The sequence below is a fragment of the Hylobates moloch genome, unplaced genomic scaffold, assembly GCF_009828535.3.
Source record: "Hylobates moloch isolate HMO894 unplaced genomic scaffold, HMol_V3 SCAFFOLD_13, whole genome shotgun sequence".
Lineage (NCBI taxonomy): Eukaryota > Metazoa > Chordata > Mammalia > Primates > Hylobatidae > Hylobates > Hylobates moloch.
Window position 1 is genome coordinate 24,078,900 of NW_026652288.1, and position 12,773 is coordinate 24,091,672.

Sequence of the window (12,773 nt, forward strand, 5' to 3'; positions counted from 1 at the left end):
ATGTTTAGAGCAAAGCTTTAATGATGTAAGCACACGTTAATTTGTAAATAAACTGAGCTCACACCCTGCCCTTGTACCAAAGGAACAGTGCTTCCATTCTTTAACTTATGTTGCCTACGAAATAAACATCCTTGGATAGAAATATTGTGTGACGGGGCTGGGTGTGGTGGCCCATGCCTGTGAGAGGTGACAATGTGCTAGCAGCCCTTGCTCACTCTCGGCACCTCCTTGGCCTCGGTGTCCACTCCGGCTGCGCTTGAGGAGCCCTTCAACCTGCCGCTGCACTGTGGGAGCCCTTCTCTGGGCTGGCCGACGCCGGACAGGGAGAGGCACGGGCAGGAACTGGGGCTGCGTGCGCGCTCGCGGGCCAGCATGAGTTCCTGGTGGGCACGGGCTCAGAAGGCTCCGCACTCCGAGCCACCAGCCAGACCGCCAGCGCTGGGCAGTGAGGGGCTTAGCACCCGAGCCAGCAGCTGCGGAGAGTGTGCCAGGTCCCCCAGTACTGCCAGCCTGCCCGCGCTGCACCTGAATTCTGGCTGGGCCTCAGCCGCCTCCCCGTGGGGCAGGGCTCAGGACCTGCAGCCCGCCCGCCTCCCCCCATCCCCCACAGGCCTCCCCCCTACCTGCCAGGCCTTCCCCCCTACCCCAGGCCTCCCTCTACCCCCCCACTCGGCCTCCCTCCACCCCTCTCCCCAGGCCTCTCTCCACCCCCCCTCCCAGGCCTCCCTCCCTGCCAGGCCTCCCTCTACCACCCCCCCAGACCTCCCTCCACCACCCCCCCAGGCCTCCCTCCACCACCCCTGCCTCCCTCGCCCCCCCTACACCAGCCTGAGCCTCCCTGATGGGCACCACCCCCTACTCCGCAGACTCTGGTCCCATCCACCGCCCAGGGGCTGAGAAGTGTGGGCACATGGCAGGACTGGCAGGCAGCTCCACCTGTGGCTCTGATGTGAGATCCACTAGGTGAAGCCAGCTGGGCTCCTGAGTGAGGTGGGGTCTTGGAGAACTTTTATGTCTAGCTAGAGGATTGTAAATGCACCAATCAGCACTCTGCGTCTAGCTCAGGGATTGTAAACGGACCAATCAGTACCCTGTCAAAACGGACCAATCAGCTCTGTGTAAAATGGGCCAATCAGCAGGATGTGGGTGGGGCCAAATAAGGGAATAAACGCAGGCTGCCTAAGCCAGCAACAAGCATGGCAGTTGGGATACGTTACACGCTGTGGAGGCTTTGTTCCTTTGCTCTTGGCAATAAATTTTGCTGCTGCTAACTCACTGGATCCGTGGTGCCTTAAAGAGCTGTAACACTCACCGCAAAGGTCTGCAGCTTCACTCCTGAAGCTAGCGAGACCACGAACCCACCAGGAGGAAAAAACTCCGGACACGTCCGAACATCAGAAGGAGCAAATTCCAGACACACCACCTTTAGGAACTGTAACACTCACCATGAGGGTCTGCGGATTCATTCTTGAAGTCAGTGAGACCAAGAACCCACCAATTCCGGACACACCTGGAATTCTTTGGAAGACTGAAGTGGGAGGATCATTTGAGGCCAGGAGTTCGAGAAATTCTATGTGATATAAAGCAGGTGCGTAAAATTTGCCCACGTCTCCAACTCACTTATCAAATGTTTTTTTCAACAGACTGGAACTTCTAGTGCATAAATACAGTTTGGGTTTAAAAACCCAGAATCCTGAAAAAAATGGCTCTACTTAAAGAATGACTGTTTTTGGTAGTTAAACAGTAATTTAAAGGGCTCTTCAGTGGCCATAGAAATCATTCAATCCAATTCCTTCCTTTTAAATGTAAGGAAGCTGTTGAAGAAGAAAAGTCCCATGCTGTGTTTTACGTTTTGAAGCTATCAGAACCTCTAAAAAAATTAACTGCTGTAGCGAGGAGAGAGCAGAGGGTCTGCTTCTTCAAATATTGGCGATCACACAATGGTTTTATATTGTTTTGGAAATAACTTTTAGTTGAAAAACTTCGAGGAGTTCATCGTAAGTTCAATTACAGCTGGAGGGATATAATTTATTGTAATTTATTAGTCGTTGAATATCCATGTGCTCCCCAGACTCCCCAGCTCCCTTGCAGTTAGGAGGGCCTATGCGACTCATTTTGACAAATGAGCCGTGAGTGGAAATGACATGTGTCACTTCTGGGACAAAGCACAAAGAGAAGAGCACTTTTTCGTTCTTGATGCCTCTCTCTTTTCTTGCTGCAGTGACAGCCGAGGCCAAGTGTGGAGATGGCATAACCAGAAGAGAGAACGAACTGGCCTGGATGTGACTCATACTTGGAAGGGAGCTGTCTGGAAGGGCCACAGTACCTGCAGCCAACTTTGTGTGAGTGAAAAATAAATAGGTTAAACCAATAGAATTGGGGGATTGTTGGCCGGGCGCGGTGGCTCACGCTTGTAATCCCAGCACTTTGGGAGGCCGAGGCGGGCGGATCACGAGGTCAGGAGATCGAGGCCACGGTGAAACCCTGTCTCTACTAAAAATACAAAAAATTAGCCGGGCGTGGTGGCGGGCGCCTGTAGTCCCAGCTACTCGGAGAGGCTGAGGCAGGAGAATGGCGTGAACCCGGGAGGCGGAGCTTGCAGTGAGCCGAGATCGCGCCACTGCACTCCAGCCTGGGTGAGAGCGTGAGACTCCGTCTCAAAAAAAAAAAAAAAAGAATTGGGGGATTGTTACTGTAACATAACGTGGTCTATTCCCGGTTAATGCATTAACAATGCCCTCTCTTACAGTAGCCGCGTTTTAAACTTCCCCCACTTATCTAAAACATAGCTTATAATATCTAACATTCATACTAATTTAAAAGTTTAATATTCACACAGGGAAGACATCTCGTTTAAAAATGTTGATGGCAAGGGAATTGTTTATTTATTTATTTATTTATTTAGAGACAGAGTCTCACTATGTTGCCCAGGCTGGACTCAAACTCCTGGGTTCAAGCGATTCTCCTGCTTCAGCCTCCCGAATAGCTGGTACTATAGGTGCATGTCACCATGCCCAGCAGAATCATTATTTTTTCTTTTCTTTTTTTGAGACAGAGTCTTGCTCTGTCACCCAGGTTGGAGTGCAGTGGCGCCGTCTCAGCCCACTGCAATCTCCACCTCCCGAGTTCAAGCGATTTTCCTGCCTCAGCCTCCCGAGTAGCTGGGACTACAGGTGCATGACACCACACCTGGCTAATTGTCGTTTGTTTGTGAGCTAGAGGCTCGCTCTGTCGCCCAGGCTGGAGTGTAGTGGTGCAATCTCGGCTCACTGCAACCTCCGCCTCCTGGGTTCAAGCAATTCTCTGCTTCAGGCTCCTGAGTAGCTGGGATTACAGGCACCTGCCACCATGCCCAGCTAATTTTTTGTATTTTTACTAGAGACAGGGTTTCACCATCTTGGCCAGGCTGGTCTTGAACTGACCTTGTGATCCACCCCCCTCGGCCTCCCAAAGTGCTGGGATTGCAGATGTGAGCCACCACACCGGGCCTAATTTTGGTATTTTTAGCAGAGATGGGGTTTCACCATGTTGGCCAGGCTGGTCTCGAACTCCTGGCCTCAAGTCATTTGCCCGCCTCAGACTCCGAAAGTGCTGGGATTACAGGTGTGAGCCACCGTGCCCGGCCTATTTTTTCATCTTGAGTAAGAAGAGAGCTCAAAGAAAAATATATCACCTATGATTGATACAAGACATAGTCAAATTTATTCTTAAGATCCTGACTCCATCTGACCAAAATTATTTCTGTTTAATTTATTAGGTTATACTTTTTTTTTTTTTTTTTGAGTTGGGGTTTTGCACTTGTTGCCAAGGCTGGAGTGCAATGGCACAATCTCGGCTCACTGCAACCTCTGCCTCCTGGGTTCAAGCGATTCTCCTGCTGAGTTCAAGCGGTTCTCCTGCCTCAGCCTCCCGAGTAGCTGGGATTATAGGCATGTGCCACCACACCCAGCTAATTTTGTATTTTTAGTAGAGATAAGATTTCTCCATGTTGGTCAGGCTAGTCTCGAACTCCAGACCCCAGGTGATCCACCCACCTTGGCCTCCCAAAGTGCTGGGATTACAGGCGTGAGCCACCACGCCCAACCTTATACTTACACTTTTATTATCTTTATCAGCACAGACTAAGACATTTTGGAGGACAGCACGGTTCTTTCAGGATTAAGTGATTTATGTTTTTTCCCTTTAATATTTTCCTTTAATCCATTAATTTCCTTAGAGAGAAGGGGGATCCTGGTGTGGTGATTCACAGCTGTAATCGCAGCATTTTGGGAGGCCGAGACAGGAGGATCACTTGAGCCCAGGAGTTCGAGACCAGCTTGGGCAACATAATGAGACCCCATCTCTACAGAAAATTTTAAAAGGAGGCAAGAGGGTGGCTGGAGCCCCAGAGACTGAGGCTGCAATGGACAATGATTGTGCCACTGCATACCCACTTGAGTGAGAAAGCAAGACCCTGCCTCAGAAAAGAAAAAAAGAGAGAATTGGGGTGGGTGGGCGGTTAATTGTAATTTGTTTTCACAAAACTGAGAGTCAAAATTTAGGGAGTTGGTGCTAAACCATGTAACAAATTAACGAAGAAGGCAATGCTGAAACCCAGCTGTCATTGTTTCCTTTGTGTCTATGCTTCCTCTAAAAGTTACAGAATAGGCCAGATGTGGTGGCTCACTCCTGTCATCCAACACTTTGGGAGGCCGACAGGGGCAGAATACTTGGGCCCAGGAGTTGGAGACCAGCCTAGGCAAAATGGCAAAACCCCATCTCTACAAAAAGACGCAAAAATTAGCCAATTAGTGGTGTGCACCTGTGGTCTCAGCTACTCAGGAAGCTGAAGTGGGAGGATCACTTGAGCCTGGGAGGCGGAGGTTGCAGTGAGCAGAGATTGTGGCCCTGCACTCCAGCCTGGGCAACAGAGCAAGACCCTGTCTCAAAAAAAAAAAAAAAAAGCTACAGAATAGTAAGGAGGAGGAGAAGAAAAAGTTGAGGTCAGACTTCCATTTCTGGGAATGTGGTCAGCCATTTAGAGAAATGCTCCATGGAAGACAACTATAAGGCTGGACAAAATATAAAACCATTTTCCTAAAAACAGCAGGCACAATAGTAAGGAATTCCTAGGTTAAGATCTGGAGAAGAAAGAAATCCATAGATGAACAGGGTACGGGTGTCACCTTTGTCCTGAGGATATTCGGTGACCCAGATCAAGTAGCTGAGAGACTTAACAGTGCCTTTGCGGTTAGGAGAGCAAAAGTTGAAGTCTGGGGCCCATCCAGGAGGGGTAACCTGCACCTTCAGTTGGCACTAAAAAGACAGACACGGGAAATCAGAATGAATTTGAAAATAAACTAACTGTTTGATGTAGCACGGTCTGTCTTTGAATCATCTGGGTAGCTCAGAAAATTTCAAGCCTAGAAACTGAATTAAGGTAATCTTGGATGATTAGTTTCCCCTGAATTCCTGGTAGAAGCAATACAAATTCTTTTTGTAGAAAGAGAATATCATAGTAGGCCTGAAATTATTATTGTTATTATTTTTTGAGATAGAGTCTCGCTCTGACACCCAGGCTGGAGCATAATGGTGTGATCTCAGCTCACTGCAACCTCTGCCTCCTGGGTTCAAGCGATTCTCATGCCTCAGCCTCCCAAGAAGCTGGGATTACAGGTGCCTGCCAACATGCCCAGCTAGTTTTTGTATTTTTAGTAGAGACAGGATTTCACCATGTTGGCCAGGCTGGTCTCAAACTCCTGACCTCAAATGATCCGCCTACCTCAGCCTCCCAAAGTGCTAGGATTACAGGTGTGAGCCACCGTGTCCAGCCTGAAATTATTTTTATAAATAATTAAAAATGTTACAGTCAGGACACAGGAAAAAATAAGGAAGCATACGAAATGATAAAACACTATGAACAAGAAAAAGAAAATACAAGAGACTACAGAAACAGACCCTCACGGATATCAGATACAGATTGTGAAGCAGCTGTGCTTATCAAGTTTAAGTAAATCAAAATGAAGCTTGTCTATCTTAGCAGAGAACTGTAAATTTTTTTTAAAAAAATAGAAAATCAGATTTTTGTTTGTTTTTTGAGATAGTCTTGCCCTGTCACCCAGCCTGGAGAGCAGTAGCCTAATCTCAGCTAACTGCAATCTTCACCTCCTGGGTTCAAGCAATTCTCCTGACTCAGCCTCCGGAGTAGCTGAGACTACAGGCATGAACCATCATGCCCGGCTAATTTTTGTATTTTTAGTAGACATAGGTTTTCACCATGTTGGTCAGGCTGGTCTCAAACGCCTGACCTGAAGTGATCTGCCTGCCTTGTGAGCAGATGCTGGGATTACAGGTGTGAGCCACCGCACCTGGCCCCCAAGTGGAAATTCTAATAGTGAAAAATAGAGGAACCTAAATTATGAAATCAGTGGATGGATTTCGGAACACGTTGGCTACAGTTAAGAAAGAATTTCTGTACATGAGGACAGATCAGAAGAAACCATTTACAATGAAGACAGAAACAAATCAACCAAGAAAAGAGACAGAATAGAATGAAAATATCTAACCTGTTCAACCGAAGTCTTGGAAGAAGTATAAGAGAATGAGACAGAACAACACTTAATGAGATAATAGGTGAGAATTTTTTAACTCTACGCATGAACACGGAAATTTCAGAAACCCAATGAATTACAAAAAGAACATTCAGAAAGAAAGCCACACATAGACACGTCATAGGGAAACAAAGAAACTAAAGACAGAGAAAATAGTAAGAGCAGCCATAGGCAAAAAGACAGTTTAACTTCAAAGAAGCCATAGTTAGGCTGGGCACAGTGGCTCACACCTGTAATCCCAGAACTTTGGGAGGCCAAGGCGGGTGAATCACTTGAGGCCAGGAGTTTGAGACCAGCCTGGCCAATACAGTGAAACCCCGTCTGTATCAAAAGTACAAAAATTAGCCAGGTGTGGTGGCACACGCCTGTGGTCCCAGCTACTCGGGAGGCTGAGGCATGAGAATTGCTTGAACCTGAGAGGCAGAGGTTACAGTGAGCCAAGATAGAGCCACTACACTTCAGCCTGGTGATAGAGTGAGCCTCTGTCTCAAAAAAAAGTTATAGTTTGACTGACTACTGTCTCAGTAGCAATTATGGAAGCCAAAAGATTAAGGAGTGATACCTTGAATGTGCTAAAGTAAATAGCTGCCAACCTAGAATTATGTACCCAGTGAAAATATCACTGAAACACCATGTAAAAACAGCTTCAACTCAGTAATTAAATCTTTTCCATTCTGAGACCTGCTGCAGGTACAAATCTGTGTGCACTGCTTTTCTTTTTCTCACTCTCCTCCTCTTTGACCTACACGCTAAGTGCTCTGTGTTAGTAACTCTGCAGGGAGCCGGGATAGAAGCAAGAGCAGGAGTGGTAGGAAGGCAAGAAGAGGGGTGGAAGAAAGTTCTTACTTGGCTCACATTTTTGTAAGATGGCTTCACATTCTCTAGGAGTAGTGAATGTTTAAAACAAGCTCTCGGCCAGGCGCAAGGGCTCATGCCTGTAATCCCAGCACTTTTGGAGGCCAAGGCAGGCGGATCACCTGAGGTCAGGAGTTCAAGACCAGCCTGACCAACATGGAGAAACCCCATCTCTACTAAACATACAAAATTAGTCAGGCATGGTGGCACATGCCTATAATTCCAGCTACCTGGGAGGCTGAAGCAAGAGAATCACTTGAATCCGAGGGAACAGAGGTTGTGAGTGGAGATTGCGCCATTGCACTCCAGCCTGGGCAACAAGAGCAAAACTCCATCTCAAAAACAAAACAAAACAAAAAAGCTCTGTTGTGGTCATTCCTACATGATTCAAAATTCTTCAAGAATATCTATTGGGTTGTTGCATTTAAAAGATTAATTTGTAAGAGTTCTGACTGGACATGGTGGCTCACGCCTGTAATCCCAGTGCTTTGGAAGGCTGAGGTGGGCAGGTCACTTGAGGTCAGGGAAGGAGAACAGCCTGGCCAACATGATGAAACCCCACCTCCACTAAAAAATACAAAAATTAGGCAGGTGTGGTGGCATATGCCTGTGATTCCAGCTACTTGGGCAGCTGAGGTGGGAGAATCGCTTGAACCCAGGAGGTGGAGGTTAGTAAGCTGAGACCACACCACTGCACTCCAGCCTGGGCGATAGAGTGAGACCCTGTCTCAAAAATAAATAAATAAATAAAAATAATTAAAATTAATTTATAAGAGTTCTTTATGTAGTTTAAAGTTATTTCTCAAAAATATTTGATATAAATATAATTTTCCATTCCGTGGCTTACCTTTCTACCTTCTTCATGGTGTTTTGTGATGGATAGAAGTTATTAATTTAATTAATTAATTTTTTTTTTGAGACGGAATCTTGCTCTGTCACCCAGGCTGGAGTGCAGTGGCGCAATCTTGGCTCACTGCAACCTCCGCCTCCCGGGTTCAAACAATTTTCCTACCTCAGCCTCCCAAGTAGCTGGGATTACGGGCAAGTGCCACCATGCCTGGCTAATTTTATTTTGTATTTTTAGTAGAGACGGGATTTCACCGTGTTAGCCAGGATGGTGTCCATCTCCTAACCTCGTGATCTGCCCGCCTAGGCCTCCCAAAGGACTGGGATTACAGGCGTGAGCCACCGGGCCAAGCCAAAGTTATTAATTTTAATGTGGCTTAATTTATCATTCTTTTCCTTTATAGTTAGTGATTTCTTTTTTCACTGAGAAGGAAGTTCCTCTGGTCAGTCTTTAATAACATGAGTCTTTTTTCCTCATTAGTTTAAAAATCCAAATTTAACCGTATAATATTGAACAGATCTTGGCAGCCTAACCAATAGCCATGACCGACTTTTTCCCTGTTAACAAAGCAGAATTGATGAAAGGGATTAGGAGAAATGTATATCCTAAAAACATAGAGTGTTTGGCCAAAGGCACCCCACACTTGATGCACCGAATCAGAATTCTTGGATTGGAACTTAGATGTGTGTAATTTTTGTTTTGTTTGTTTCTGAGATAGAGTCTTGCTCTGTCGCCCAGGCTGGAGTGCAGTGGCTCCATCTCTGCCCACTACATCCTCCACCTCCCGGGTTCAGGAGATTCTCCTGCCTCAGCCTCCTGAGTAGCTGGGATTACAGGCGCACACCACCATGCCTGGCTAAATTTTTTTGTTTTTAGTAGAGACGGGGTTTCAGCATGTTGGTCAGGCTGGTCTTAAACTCCTGACCTCGTGATCCTCCCGCCTTGGCCTCCCAAAGTGTTGGGGTTACAGGCCACTGTGCCTGGCCAATTTTTGTATTTTTAATAGTAATGGGGTTTTACCATGTTGGTCAGGCTGTTCTCGAACTCCTGACCTCAGGTGATCCTCCCACCTCAGCCTCCCAAAGTGCTAGGATTACAGGCATGAGCCACCATGCCCGGCCAGATGTGTGTAATTTTTAAATGTTCCCCAGATGATTCAGTTACACCTTTTATTTTAATTTAATTTAAAGACAGGGTCTCACTCTGTAGCCCAGGCTAGAGTGCAGTGGTGTGATCATGGCTCACATGCCGCCTCGACCTCATGGGCTCAAGCGATCCTCCCACCTCAGCCTCCCAAGAAGCTGGGACCACAGGTTGTGCACCACCAGGCCCAGCTACTTAAAGAAAAAACAAACTTGTAGAGATGGAGTCTCACTGTGTTGCCTAGGCTAGTCTCAAACTCTTGGGCTCCAGGGATCTTCCTACTTCAGCCCCCCCAAAGTGCTGGGATTACAGGCATAAACCACTGCATCCAGCTTCGGTTATATCTTGATAAAGACTAAGAAAAACAATCAAAACAAAACAAAAACTCAAGTGTCTAGAATGTCACGGAAGGAAGGAGAGAGTTTCAAGCAAAAGTTGGAAAATAGGCTTAGATGTAGCTGAGAGTTCAAGGAAGATAAAGATGTTGAAAAATGTGTTGAGTCGGCTTGAATCTTCAAAGTCATTGGTAAAGTAAGAATGCTTTTAGTAGAAAGGTGGGGTATAGAATTTGGGTTACATGATATTAAAGATGGGGAGTAGGCAATTAGAACTGCAGTCCTGAAATTTTTTTTTTTTTTTTTATTGAGACAGAGTCTTGCTGTGTCGCCCAGGCTGGAGTGCAGTGGCGCTATCTCGGCTCGGGCTCACTGCAAGCTCTGCCTCCTGGGTTCATGCCATTCTCCTGCCTCAGCCTCCTGAGTAGCTGGGACTACTGGTGTCCGCCACCACACCCAGCTTTTAGTAGAGATGGAGTTTCACCGTGTTAGCCAGGATGGTCTCAATCTTCTGACCTCGTGATCCGTCTGCCTTGGCCTCCCACCCGTCGGTCCAACCTTTTGGCACCTGAGTCCATTTGAAACATTTTTCACGGAAGGGGAGGAACTGTTCCAACTCAGATCGTCAGGCGTTAGATTCTCATAAGGAGCGCAACCTAGATCCCTTGCTTGTGCAGATCACAATAAGGGTTTGTGCTGCTATGAGAATCTAATGCCACCACTGATCTGACAGGAGGCAGAGATGGCAAATCCATCTTCAAGGATGGATTTTTGAAAGTTGGTTCTTTGTTTTAGGCTTTGTCAGGCAAAAAATAGCCTCCAAAGTTAGCATGTGGTATTTCGTATGGCAACCAGAGATCAGAAATTTGAGGAGGAGCTATATCATGTAGGAATGACTTTGGTTGAAAGCAACAGAATATCCAACTAAAAGTGGCTCAACCCATATGATCCATAATATGCCACTTACCGGTCGATGGCCTGGGGGTTAGGGACGCTTGAGTTAGAAGGCAAAAAAATGTGTATATATCAAATATTTAAGGAGAGTAGATGGCATTAAAAATAGTTTCGTAGGCTGGGCGCAGTGGCTCACGCCTGTAATCCCAGCACTTTGGGAGCCTGAGGCAGGCAGATCACTTGAGGTCAGGAGTTCAAGACTAGCCTGGCCAATATGGTGAAACTCTGTCTCTACTAAACAAACAAACAAACAAAAATTAGCTGGGCATGGTGGCGCACGCCTGTAATCCCAGCCACTCAGGAAGCTGAGACAGGAGAATCACTGGAGCCTAGGAGGCAGAGGTTGCAGTGAGCCAAGATTGCGCCATAGCACTCCAGCCTGGGTGACAGAGCGAGACTCAGTCCCCCTCTCCCCCAAGAAAACAAAAGAAAACAGAGCAAAAAACCTAAAAAACAGATTTGCAGAATTAAGCACAAAAGATGTTTGTTTTCCAGTTTGAAGAATTGAGATACAAGAACATGCAATCCTTGAACTTCAGAGTTGAGGGGAGGCTTAAAGATGACCTGGTTGGATTTTATGTGATATTTAAGCTTCCTTCACAAAGTCCTGTCGGGCTGTTCATGCCTAGATGCCTCTCACGGTGAGGCCTCCCTCTGCCCTCAGGAGCAGCCTGTTGTGTCTTTGCATGGATTCCAGCGAAAGCTCTTCCTTATCATGAGCTCAACACTTTCCTCCTCAAATTTCACAGATTGTCATAGTTGAAGCAGGAGGACAGGTGTCAGCTGTGTAAGGATGTTATCTTACTAATACATTTATTTAACGGCTTTTTGAAGGAAATGGTTAAAGGAATCTGGCTTGATATTTTTGTTTAAAAAAAAAAAACAAACCACCAGCTCAAATTTAAATGAATAGGATAGTTTAAGAAATAGTTGTTCTTTAAGGATGGATTTTTGAAAGTTGGTCCTTTGTTTTAGCCTTTGCAAGGCAAATATATAACCTCCAAAATTAGTATGTGATATTTTTATATACTGAAACTCTGTCACCCAGGCTAGAGTGCAGTGGCACAATCTCGGCTCACAGCAACCTCCATCTCCCGGGTTCAAGCGATTCTCTTGCCTCAGCTATTTTTGTATTTTTCGTAGAGACGGGGTTTCACCATGTTAGCCAGGCTGGTCTCGAACTCCTGACCGCAAGTGATCCGCCTGCTTCGGCCTCCCAAAGTGCTGGGATTACAGCGTGAGCCAGCGCGCCCAGCCAATATGTGGTATTTAGTATGGCAACCACTGATCAGAAATTTGAGAAGGAGCTATATCATGTAGGAATGACTTTGGTTGAAATCAACAGAATATCCAATTCAAAGTGGCTCAACCCATGTGACCCATAATATGCCACTTAGCAAAACGTCTGGAATCCCTGGAGTAGATGGTGCTAGGCACAAATTTGAGGTTTCCATGGCTTTCCTCTTCTGACCACAAGATGGAGCAGCTGCTCTAAACATTATATCCTCAGAGGGCCACGTTTAAGAAGGCAGGAAGAAGGCAGGAAGGAGCAAAAGGGTTTTAAGTCCCCCTAAGCAAGAATTTAAACTGGGGCCTCCAAGAGACTTCTTCGGTCAGAATTTAATTACATGTCCATCGCTAGACTGACAAAAGAAAAGTTAGAGAACTACGATTTACTTAGAACCTAAAGCTGGGCACATGGTTGCCTGGTCAAAATAGGGCTTTTATTTATGTACTTGATTTTTTTTAGGCGAGAAAGAAGTGAAGTATAGCCATCAAGTAGGCTAATAGTGCCTGCCAGAGACACTCAGGAGAGATTATGTGCTATATCCACCAGACCCTTTGTCTAAGGGCAGGACGTCGCTTCTTCAGAAACTGTTTTTCTTCTTGTGGTAATTATTATTATTATTATTTATTTATTTATTTATTTTGAGACGGAGTCTCGCTCTGTCGCCCAGGTTGGAGTGCAGTGGCGCGATCTCGGGTCACTGCAAGCTCCGCCTCCCGGGTTCACGCCATTCTCCTGCCTCAGCCTCTCCGAGTAGCTGG